Source organism: Sinocyclocheilus rhinocerous, unplaced genomic scaffold (assembly GCF_001515625.1).
Source record: "Sinocyclocheilus rhinocerous isolate Xijiao unplaced genomic scaffold, SAMN03320098_v1.1 scaffold416, whole genome shotgun sequence".
Classification (NCBI taxonomy): domain Eukaryota; kingdom Metazoa; phylum Chordata; class Actinopteri; order Cypriniformes; family Cyprinidae; genus Sinocyclocheilus; species Sinocyclocheilus rhinocerous.
This window is the reverse complement of record NW_015647952.1, coordinates 1,289,973-1,300,917: the sequence shown is the minus strand read 5'-3', so window position 1 is coordinate 1,300,917 and position 10,945 is coordinate 1,289,973. Positions and strand designations below refer to the sequence as shown.

Genomic DNA, 10,945 nt, shown 5'->3' with positions numbered 1-10,945 from the left:
ATCCCTTATGATGAAAATCATAGCGACTCTGTCATGTTTCTCAGAAACGGTGCAGTAAAATATATGACAACAACCTCACACACTATCTACTTGGATCACAGTGGTCTCTAACTCAATAATTAGCCCGTAAAGAAGATTCAGGCTTGTTTGTTTGCCGCTGTGATCGTGCTCTCTGTGCTGTTCATGTAATCTTCAGCTTCATTCCACAACTACGATGTCACATAATGCATGACTGATCAGTAAACAAATTCTAATTACAAGACACTAATGAGAGAAAGAGCGCGAGAGAAAGAAACAAAGAGAGGGAGAAAGAAGCTCTTTCACAATACTGTTTGCTGCAGATTCCTCAAAGGTCATGTCCTCTCCCTCTCTTTACAGAAGTGAAAGAATGTTTGAGGACATATTTTTTTGTCTTCCCCTGATTATTTCCCTCTTTCTCTGTGCGTGTCTCTCTCTCTGTCTCCGAGGTTGTGCCATGGTTCAATGTATCATTCATTAGGCTACAGCAAGCCATTAGTGTCTCCAGCTCAGGGAATGTGCAAACTCATTGTGACTCCATGTTTAGCATATAAAGTAGGACCCCATTTCTCTCCAAATAAATATCAATGACAGGCCTCGTTATGAGACATGGACGAGGTTTGTAATTATATGGATGCTCTACTTTGGACTAATAAAGAGTTTGCAAATAAACTCGCTCTTAGCATAAAGCTGCCACAGAAGCTCCCTGGTGAAGTGTCAAACTCTTAAATCAGGTAAATATGGCATATATTACCTCACACCATCTTGTTTTGTGGAAATGTTATGAAGGTTTAGGTAAACATGTCAGGTTTTTGTGTGTGTGCTTGTCTTCACTATAGGTGTTAAACTTTTAATGGTTTTGGTATGCTAGTTTCAGGTAAGTCTATCAAAACCTTATAGAACATTAATACTAATTATTAAATGAGTGTACTTTTTACAGATCCGAATCTGCCAATAGGTGGCGACATGCGACTGTTTTCGATTGCGTCATTAAATGAGTCATTCACTCAAGCATTCATTTAAAATTGTGACTGTCATGAGCAAGTTGCTTAAAGGGGACATATTATGCCCCCTTTTTACAATATGTAATATACGTCTCTGGTGTCCACAGAATGTGTCTGTGAAGTTTCAGCTCAAAATGCCCCACAGATCATTTATTATATCATTTTGAAAATGCCTATTTTGAGTGGAAGCAGAAACACGCTGTTTTTCGGGCCTATCTCTTTAAATGCAAATGAGCTGCGTTTTGCTCAAATTTTCGCCATGGCATTAGAGCTGGTACATCGTTGTCGCTTGCGAAATCAAAATGACGCGCCGTGGGTGTAAACTTACAGATTAAGGGGTGGTAATATTATAATGAGATCCCTTTGCAACATCACTAGGGGAGCGAAATCAGACGCGCTTATTTTTTCAGAGGCTTGCAGAAAAAGGCTAACCAAAACAAAGTTACGGGGTTAATCTTTTTCACGTTTCCTTGGTTGGTAAATGCACCGGTGACCTGATTATAGCACTTAAAACCTGGAAAAGTCAGATTTTCATGACATGTCAGTCACCTTTAAAAGTACTGGCTCGTTCAAAAGAATTGAAATGTGATGCTGAAATTTTTTCCAAATTTGGTTCCAAATGACTGTTGTTACATCATCCATTCAATCGATTCGTTCAAGAACACTGATTCATCCAGGAATGAAGCAAGTATGAGTCATTGATTCATTCATTCACTCGATTCTTCAAAAACATAGATTAATTCAGGGACAAAACATTGGAGTGTAATTGACAGATTTATTCAGTCAATTCGTTAAAAAACACTGATACATTTGGGAAGAACTGTGTTGTGGCTGACATTGCTTTGTTTGCCTTAGTTTGGATTTACTATTACACTATTTTGGTGGAGCAAAAATATACATATTAACTAACTATTAATTGAGTTCCTATTTGGTATCTGGATTTCCCACATAGCCTACATTTTTTTTTCCTGTCATTGTTTCAAAGCACACTTACTAAATTAAATTGCAGAATAGGAGGTGGTTTCTGATCACGTGACGATCATGAGTGAGTCATGTTGTTGCAGGTTGAGTTTTTATTTTATTATACATTCCTGTGACCTATTTTTGTAGCCTCTTAAGGTGGAGAGAGCAGATGCAGGTAAAGAAACAAGCGCTGACCCATCGCCTATCAGCAGTCAGTCCCAATGGATCCTGCAGGAGTGCTGCTCTGCTGACCGACCACTTATCCTGTCTGCTGCAGTCTGCCCAACACGCTTCCTGACAGGACCAAGCCTCCAAAGAGTCACCAGGGAGGACAAATAACAGCCTGTGATGCAGAGGGAATACAGAAACACAAAAGCATAAACACACTCCTGAGCATTGAGTGTGTGCACGTGTGTGCTTGAAAGGGGCTACAACTGATTTATCTGAGAGATCAAAGAAATCTGAAAGCTCTCCACTGCACAACAAACAAAGGTCTAGTGTTGTGTGCTGAACTATTGGCCTTTTGATTGATATACTCACTCTTCATTTCAATCTGAGTGAGTGCAAATGATCTATGAGAAGCACAAGCCTTTTATACTGAAATAATAACAGCAGGAGGCTCTTAAGTTTTTTCTTATTTTTGTTTATTTTACAGAAATAATACAGAATAGCATTGTTACATTAAATGTGATGCAGCAGATGCTTTTAGCTAATGGCTCATTTGCAGCCTCTGTCCTTAGTTAGGCTTTTAAACAAATCAAAGAAAAAGTCAAACCGTATAAGTGTTCACAAGTCTAATTTTGCTTTCACCTGGTATTTGTTATTTATTGGCAATAATGAGACTGTTTGCATAGTAAGAATTTATAAAAGTATTATTATTATTTTTTTACAATTATAAAATATCTTTGCAATTTTTTACAACTTTATACTGATGTCATTTTATTGGTTTCTGATCCATTGCTTTCAATGCCTGTTTATACAGTGGTGGCCAAAATGATCAGAACACTAGTATTTTCACCAGCTAAAAATGGTTTTAAGTCAGTTATTTCTATATTTTGCTGTAGTGTGTCAGTAGGAAATATCAGTTTACATTTCTAAACATTCATTTTGCCATTAATTGTAATAATCCAGTGAGATTTGTTTGCACAAGGAGTCTGACAACAGCCAGTGCTCCACACAGAGATCTGTTCTCATCATCATGCAATCTGTCTGGAGTGACATGAAGAAACAGAACAAACTGAGACAGACTAAATCCAGAAGAACTGTGGCTACATCTCCAAGATGCTTCAAGAGACCTCCCTGCAAAGCTACAGTACTGTTAAAAGATTTAGGCACTTGTGTACAAATGCTGTAAAATGCTGTCAAAAATAATGTCATTTTCTTTAGCAATTAACTTATATTAACTAAATTAAATCCACATTTGGTGTGAGCACATTTTGCGTCTAAAGCAGCTTTTGCCCTATAGGTGAACTTGCCCTAGGTGTGTAGTGTTTCAGGTAGCTTTACAAGGTAGGTCTCTTGAAGCATCTTGGAGACATTGCCACAGTTCTTCTGGATTTAGGCACCTTCCTTCTATTTGAAAGACACATTGCAACATTTACTGGATATTCCATATAAGGATAAAGCTTATTGTATTTCAGTATTATCATGGCCAGTATTACCACATATGTCACATTTAGTAAGTGACAAAGTTTAACACCTTTTTCTGTTAAACTGTGATTGCTTGTGTCTTTTTTAACCAAGTGTTTTGTTTCCCTTTTGAAGCTTATGATATGCATTAATTGTCATGCTGAATAAATAATCATTACTAAAGAAACCCCACATTTTTATGCAACGATTAGTATTGGAAGTTTTGGCCGACCCAAGTACCCCATGCGTGACGCATACGCATATAAGCATAAAGTAGCTTTTGCTAATTTGTGGATAATCGCTACAGGTGTCAGGGAGGAATACACAGACTTGATAGAAAACTTGGCATGGCTTTGCTCAGATTTAAGGCCATTAGCAGCTGTGTTGACAGGTGAAGATGAGCCATGCTCTTCTAATTCAATAACTGCCTGTCGCTCATAGCAAAGCGCACTTGTGCTCTTTTAAATTACATTGATGGATCATGACTACATGTGGCAAAACAGATTTGCTAGGCGTGAGAAATGCCTTGCAATTGTCTGAAATGTGGTTTTGATAACAAATGGCATGGATGGCTGGGGGAAATTATGGTAATGATTTGAGGTAATAGAATCTGTATCCATCAAGCTGGTGTGCTCAGGGCTGTGTGATTCCCAGAAGAACCCGAGGAGAGGTTTTGAACTGAGGATAACCCCTGTGATGCGAGATTCGCCATATGTGGCGAGACGAACATGCTTAATTAGTGAACAATGCAGAGCTTATTCTGCTGGCGAAGTAACTGCTTTTATTTCCTTATTGATATGGTCGAGCTGCAGGCTCAGCATGTAAAGTGTTGACTTAAGTGTTTGATTAGAGTGTTTTGAACATAAGTGCACTGCTTCAAGCTATAGCAGGTGCTAAATCAATGTGGGTAATGCATTGGGTTTTTACTGTATTCTAATCCAATGACACCAATTAATAGACTGCAGAACTAATTAGATGGCCAGACACTCAGTGAAATTGGGTAGTACATCTACAACTGTAAATAAACTATATTTATTAAAAAAAAAACATTTTTCATAAGTGCAGCAATAACTCAACAGTGATGGTGAATAATATGATTGATTTTAACAAAAAAAAAATCTATTTCAAATAAATGCTGCTTTTTGAACTTTCTATTCACCAAAGAATCCTGAAAAAAAGGGTTCTGCCAAAATATTAAATTTCAAATATTAAATTAAAATCAAATAGAAAACAGTTATTTTAAATCATACAGTATTACTGTTTTTACTAAATTTTTGATCAAATAAATGCAGCCTAAGATACTTTTTTCAAAAACATAAAAAAAAAAAACATTTACTTTCCATTACGTTGACTCCATCTTTTTCCCCATCATTAATTGTAGGAGAAATATTATACTTTGGCTGTCAAAGGAATAAAACAATTATAATGAATTTCTTGATTTGGAATTAGCATTTAGAATGGAATCATAATAATCTTTTTTTTTTTTTTTTTTACACATTTTTTATTTCGAACATTTATCCAGAACCCCTATCCAGAACTAGCACCCTTGGTGTCCCAGATCTCAGTTTAAAAAACTCTGGACATGCTGACATGATCACAAAGTATTCTGTACAGACGATTTCATTCAAGCAGCAAAATATTCTAAATTAAATCTAAATCTGAAAACTCAAATCTGTTATTAGAGGTTATAAACAAGTTAAACCTAAATCCATTCCCTTGTATTTTCAAAACAAAGTTAATGAGATTTTCAGTAGAAAATATTCAGGGTCTGTGGTTTGTTTTGTTGAATGCATGTGTATGTGAAGCAAACAGGAAGAGGAATGAAAAATGACACCTGGGACACATACTGCAGCTGAGTGGCAGCACTCATCAATAATTCTATGTGATCTCCAGAGGAAAAGAGTGTGTTGCAGGTGTCTTACAGTAAAGTGAAGCGAAGCAAAGACACTATTTCACATTTCTCAGATGACTCTCGCTTGTCAACGACGGTCCACGACTGACAGGTGATTAATATGTGAAAGGTGTCATCCTGATGCCGACTATCCATTTCTATGTGAGCAGGCATGTCACCTGACTCTCTGAGGTGACCTGGATTAATGCCAGCTGGCAACACATTCTTACATCACTGATTGAAACACAGGTGTTTATTCTCAGCACCAGTGGAGTATGACCTCTTAAATTCAAAAAAGTTTCCCCTGAAACTTTCCTCAGCTTTATAACCATTTTATACACCATTTCAGATGTTATTTCTGTCTCTTTAACATATTGCTTTTTATTTCTCCATGAGGATCTCAGAGAACCATGGGATTTGACAACGCTGTGTTAGACCAGAGCCTCAGATCACTAATGCAGAATGTATTCTCAGAATATAACCGCTGACAAGATCGTCAGGAATCAAAAGCCAGCTACAGCTTAGCTGCCAAGGTTCAAATGTATAGGCAGGGGATTCACCGAGGTTAAGAATAGACCTGCTTTTTATTGTAGCAGCACTCATCTCGATGTTCTTCTCTTTATATCTGCAGAATCCTTCTCTGTTCACTCCTCACAGGAATGAGGGACTATATATGGGTGCTGGATTTGCAGGATATCATGACAGACAGACAGATAGACAGATAGATGGATAGACAGAATGGATAGATGGATGGACGGACGGATAGATAGATAGATAGATAGATAGATAGATAGATAGATAGATAGATAGATAGATGGATGGATGGACAGACAGATGCACAGACGGATAGATAGATAGATAGATAGATAGATGGACAGACAGATGCACAGATAGATAGATATATAGATAGATAGATAGATAGATAGATAGATAGATAGATCTAACACACTGGAAGGTGTTACAAAGGAAATCAAAGAGGATTCTGTCAGTGCAATTCCATACAGACTCCATAGAAGTTTTTTTTCTAGTTGCATTAGTTAAGCTTTACATATTCTCATTTTTTTACACCACTCAAAGGTGCTCTGTTTCCACAAGAGTGGCATCTATTACGGAATAAATCCTTTTGTCTTCACAATGCTGATGTTCACTGTCACAGTCTTGGCTGATCACAAAAGCACAATTCCGTCTATTCTTCAAAGGAATGCAAAAGCTGTTGCGCCTCCACATATTTTAGGGCTTGTGTCTAACACACAAGGATAAAAACAATCCTCACGAGACCTGTGAATTCAACATCTTAATCCAACAGCACCATTACACCTTCCACATAAATAAATAAATAAATAAATAAATAAATAAAATGTCTTAATGTACAGTAAGTAGTCTGTTTTGTTATCTGGAATTTTGAATGGCATTTCAGAATATCTGTATTTTAGATTACAGCTTTAAAAAAGAAAAAAAGAAAGAAAAAGAAAAAAAGGAACAACCATTAAAACTGAAAACTATCCATAAGTTTCTAGAACAATGCCACATTTTAGAATCTAATTTTCTCAGAATATCTTTAGGCTCAGCACTTTCTGTTAATGATATTTCACTGCACCTCTAGGGCTGATTTCTGTTGATGCACAACTCCAACACTTTGTAGGGTATTAACCGGAAATTATCATTTGCGCTATGAGTTTACTGAAGGCTAGGTTTGACCTGTGGCTGTAAAACATATTATGTTATCATAAGAGAAACAATAATATACAATCTTAATAGTATCGTAATTATTGTTTTAACCTGTGGTACCCAAAGTTCAGAATTGAGTGGTCTTTATCTATGGGAACATGTTTTTACAAGCTGAAAATATGAAAAATTCATCCCTAATCTTAAACACTGTTCTCTGTAAAAAAAAAAGAAAAAGGAATTACATTCATTATATGCTATAACTATGGAATGCCATTTAACAGTTTGAGGTGGGTTTTTAAGATTTTTTTTATATGTTTTTGAAAGAAGTATTTTACCAAGACTGTATTTGTTATGCATTTATTAAAAACAGTAATACTGTGGAATATTATTACAATTTAAAATAATATTTTTTTTTATTTCACTACATTTACAAATGCCTTTTTCCCCCTGTGTGAAGCTGAATTTTCAGCATCATTACTCCAGACTTCAGTGTCACATGATCCTTCAGAAACCATTCTAATATGCTGATTTGGTGCTCAAGGAACATTTCTTACAATTCAATGTTAAAAACATATTTGCTGCTTAAAAAAAATTTAAACCATTATAGCCTACTTGTTTTAGGATTCATGAATACACAGAAAACTCAAACACCAACGTTTATTTGAAATTTCAAATCTTGATATTAAGTGAGGAACAGAATGACATTTACATGACGATGGCTGCGTCCGAAAGCCTAGGCAGCTGACTTGCTACCTTATGAGGCAATGACTTTGCAGGCAGCGTTTTTGCATGAAGGCACCTTATGAAACTGATTTTGGACAGGCTTTAATGATCGACAAAATACAAAATATAACTAGTTTTGGTGATAACTAAACGAATATTTATTTAATATAATACTGATTTCTCACTAGAAATAACATCAAAAGTGCAAAAAGTTAGTTAGAAATATATATTTACACACAAACTGACCACCAAACGCAACTTTCAGATGCATGCCATCTATTTTTTAGCTCAACCGTCACAGAATGGAACGCACAGGATTGTGGGATATCAAAGGCAACGAAGGATACATCTATGCTGCCTTCAAAATTCGATCAGAAGAAGGTACCTCTGGAGACAGGAAGTGAAGCAGAATTTGTATTCGGGCGTGCCTTCCTGCCTTGGAATTCTGCCTCCGAGGGCAGCATTTTAGAGCTTTCGGACGCAGCCGACATTTAAAAAAAGTTGAATTGTTGTTTTAGATTGACTGAAATCAGAATTTATATATATAACATTATGTATGTAGTTATATATTAAAATTAAAAGCTTTTAAGGTTGAAGCAGAAAATGTGAGATGATGAAAATAGTGTGTATTTTCAGTATTTAATTGCAGTCAGAGATAAAGTAATAATCATGTTCCCTGTGTGATCTTTGGTGCTAAAAAGGAAGCTGCAGTCATGGTGGATGTTACTCAGACTGCCATAATTACATATGACATAATCAAAGACGGTTTTTCGCAATGTGAGAGTCTACCGCGTCTTTCTCACAATTAGTTGAACCATATTACAGACTTGTGTGACGTACGCTTCCGCCACGAGCTCAGACTGTCTGCTGGCGGAAGCACGCGTCACAGAGCTCGAGCCACGTTGCGTAAATTGCGTTACACTTTCCTCGAAATGTGGAGACGGATGCAAGAACGTAAAAAGTAAGTACGCAAGTGGCTTTGAGAATGACGTTTCCGCAGTGGGGTCAGAGATTTGTGCGGTGCGCAGCGTGAGCGTTTTAGTACCGAGCGGAGAGGAGATGCACACGGCACTCGAGTGAGGTAAACTATATAAAACCCGCTTTGTTTTCACACACTCCCACAATATGGACCCGAGTAGCTTCAGATGGGTCAATGAGAGCAGGGATTTACGATAAAATCGTGCAATGTTTTGAATTATTATTGGTTTTATAGCTTCCGGCGCTAGCAGTGTTAGCTGCTGCTGTTTAGATTTATCATCTTTCCGTCGATTGCGCCTTATTAAAGCTGCTGCTAGACTAACGGCGTTTTGCTGCTGTAACTTGAACGTGTTTATTTTAAATCGTGTTAATAAAATAGGCATTTGTTCATGTAGGCATTGATCTAGATTCAAGAGTCGTGGAAGGAAGGGGAATTTTAGGGTTTAATCGCATGCTTGGGCTCCAGGATCAGTCATGTGAAGAACACGACATGTTGTAGTCTTGAAGATTGTCTCTTGCTGGTTTCTCTTCAGACTACAAGATTAATCTGTTTAATGTTTTCTTTGAGGTTTCCTCTTGATTCATATTTTAATTCCACTGTTTACAATGCCAAATTAAAGTGGCAGTTAAACTTTAGTTGTGTTTTTTGAATGATGTAATAATGCGGATTATGCTACATGCCACTTTTCGTTACTGTTTCTTTGCGCATTTTCCAGGCCCTGACAGTTAATGTGCAATATTGTTTCCAAATGATCAGTTCTGAGTAACATTTGGCAGATTCAAGTCTGACCACCTAAAAAGTACCCACATCTCTTCTAAAAAATTGCCTGGCTGAGATGGAAGACCAGCTAAAAACCAGTCTTCCAACACTATCTATATATTTAAATGAAGTCGAACACAGTTTGTTTTGTAATGTGACATCAGAAGTGTGTTACTATAATAAACATCTAGTCTGATGTAGGATAAGCATGAATAAGATACTAGTCTTTACATTTTAACGCCGGAAGTGTGACATTGATTTGACAAATGGCGGTACTGCTGCAGTGATGGTGATGCTGTTTTCCTGTTATTGCACACCTGCAGAAGCCTTCCTCTGTTTAACCGTGTGTCTATCTGTCTAACCACAGAAACTGGTGTTCATGGACATGCAGAGCCTCTGCTTGCAGATGTTAATGTGAAAAGGGAAATCTAAGATCTTTAAATCCAAACTAATCCATTAGGGTTGGGTACCGAACTCAGTACTTCTAAGGGTACCGACCGAATTGTGTCAGTACTACCGAGTACCGATTCACGTTAAATCAATCGGTGCCAAATTTCGGTACCTGAGAACGCATCGGGGCGCATACGCTACAGAGAGAGAAAGAGAGACCCTGTGACGTGATGGGCCAAATGGTTTCTGCGAAAACGCGGACGGGATCGTGGAGTCCATTCATAAAAACGTAATTTACTCTATAGCGTGGAATGCCACAGAATTCGTCAATTCTGGACGAATAAATCAAAAGTAGCCACTGCCACTTAATTCGAATCGCGATATGAACTAGTGTCTGTGAATATTAAAATGCAAAAAGACGGTTTAAATATGAATTCTGGATGTTCCGCTTGCCTCTGTATGTATGAATGGCGGAAACACGGTTAATAATGCACTTATAAGTGCATTACTGCCACCTATCTCTCAAATGGACCATTGACACTATCTAAGTCTGCGATCTGCCGTAAAGCAAGAAGAAGAAGAAGATGCGTCAGGCACCGGCTGTTGAGAACGTGCTCAGGACAGACAGTTCGGACATTGCGGTGAAAATCAGAGGTGAAAAACGATATAAATACTGTTCAGTTTCTTGCACAGACCGATCGTTTGGTGTCTTTACACATCAATGTATCGTCACGAGCCGCAGGGTTTAATTTGGTTTTGTTTGTGTGTTTTTTTTTACTCCCAAAGCCGTGATTCCCATCCACTTACATTATAAGACTGATAGACTGCAACGGTTTGTGTTCAAAATCTTCGTTTGTGTTCTACTGAAGAAACAAAGTCACCTACATCTTGGATGCCCTGGAGGTAAGCAGATAAACATCA

The 10,945-nt window shown here is 37.4% G+C and overlaps 1 protein-coding gene across 2 annotated transcripts in view; it reads left to right on the top strand.

The window, feature by feature from the left end:
• The first annotated feature begins 8,763 nt into the window (after positions 1–8,763).
• The window catches only part of LOC107709428 (zinc transporter ZIP10-like), a 24,881-nt gene continuing 22,699 nt past the window's right edge, over positions 8,764–10,945 (top strand). Inside the window, exon 1 of one of the 2 annotated variants that reach the window (XM_016513902.1) lies at positions 8,764–8,857. The gene's annotated coding sequence lies outside the window, so the exon portion shown is untranslated. Of the gene's footprint in view, positions 8,858–8,900; positions 8,978–10,945 lie in introns of those variants that run through there. The other variant, XM_016513897.1, reaches the window with a different exon arrangement.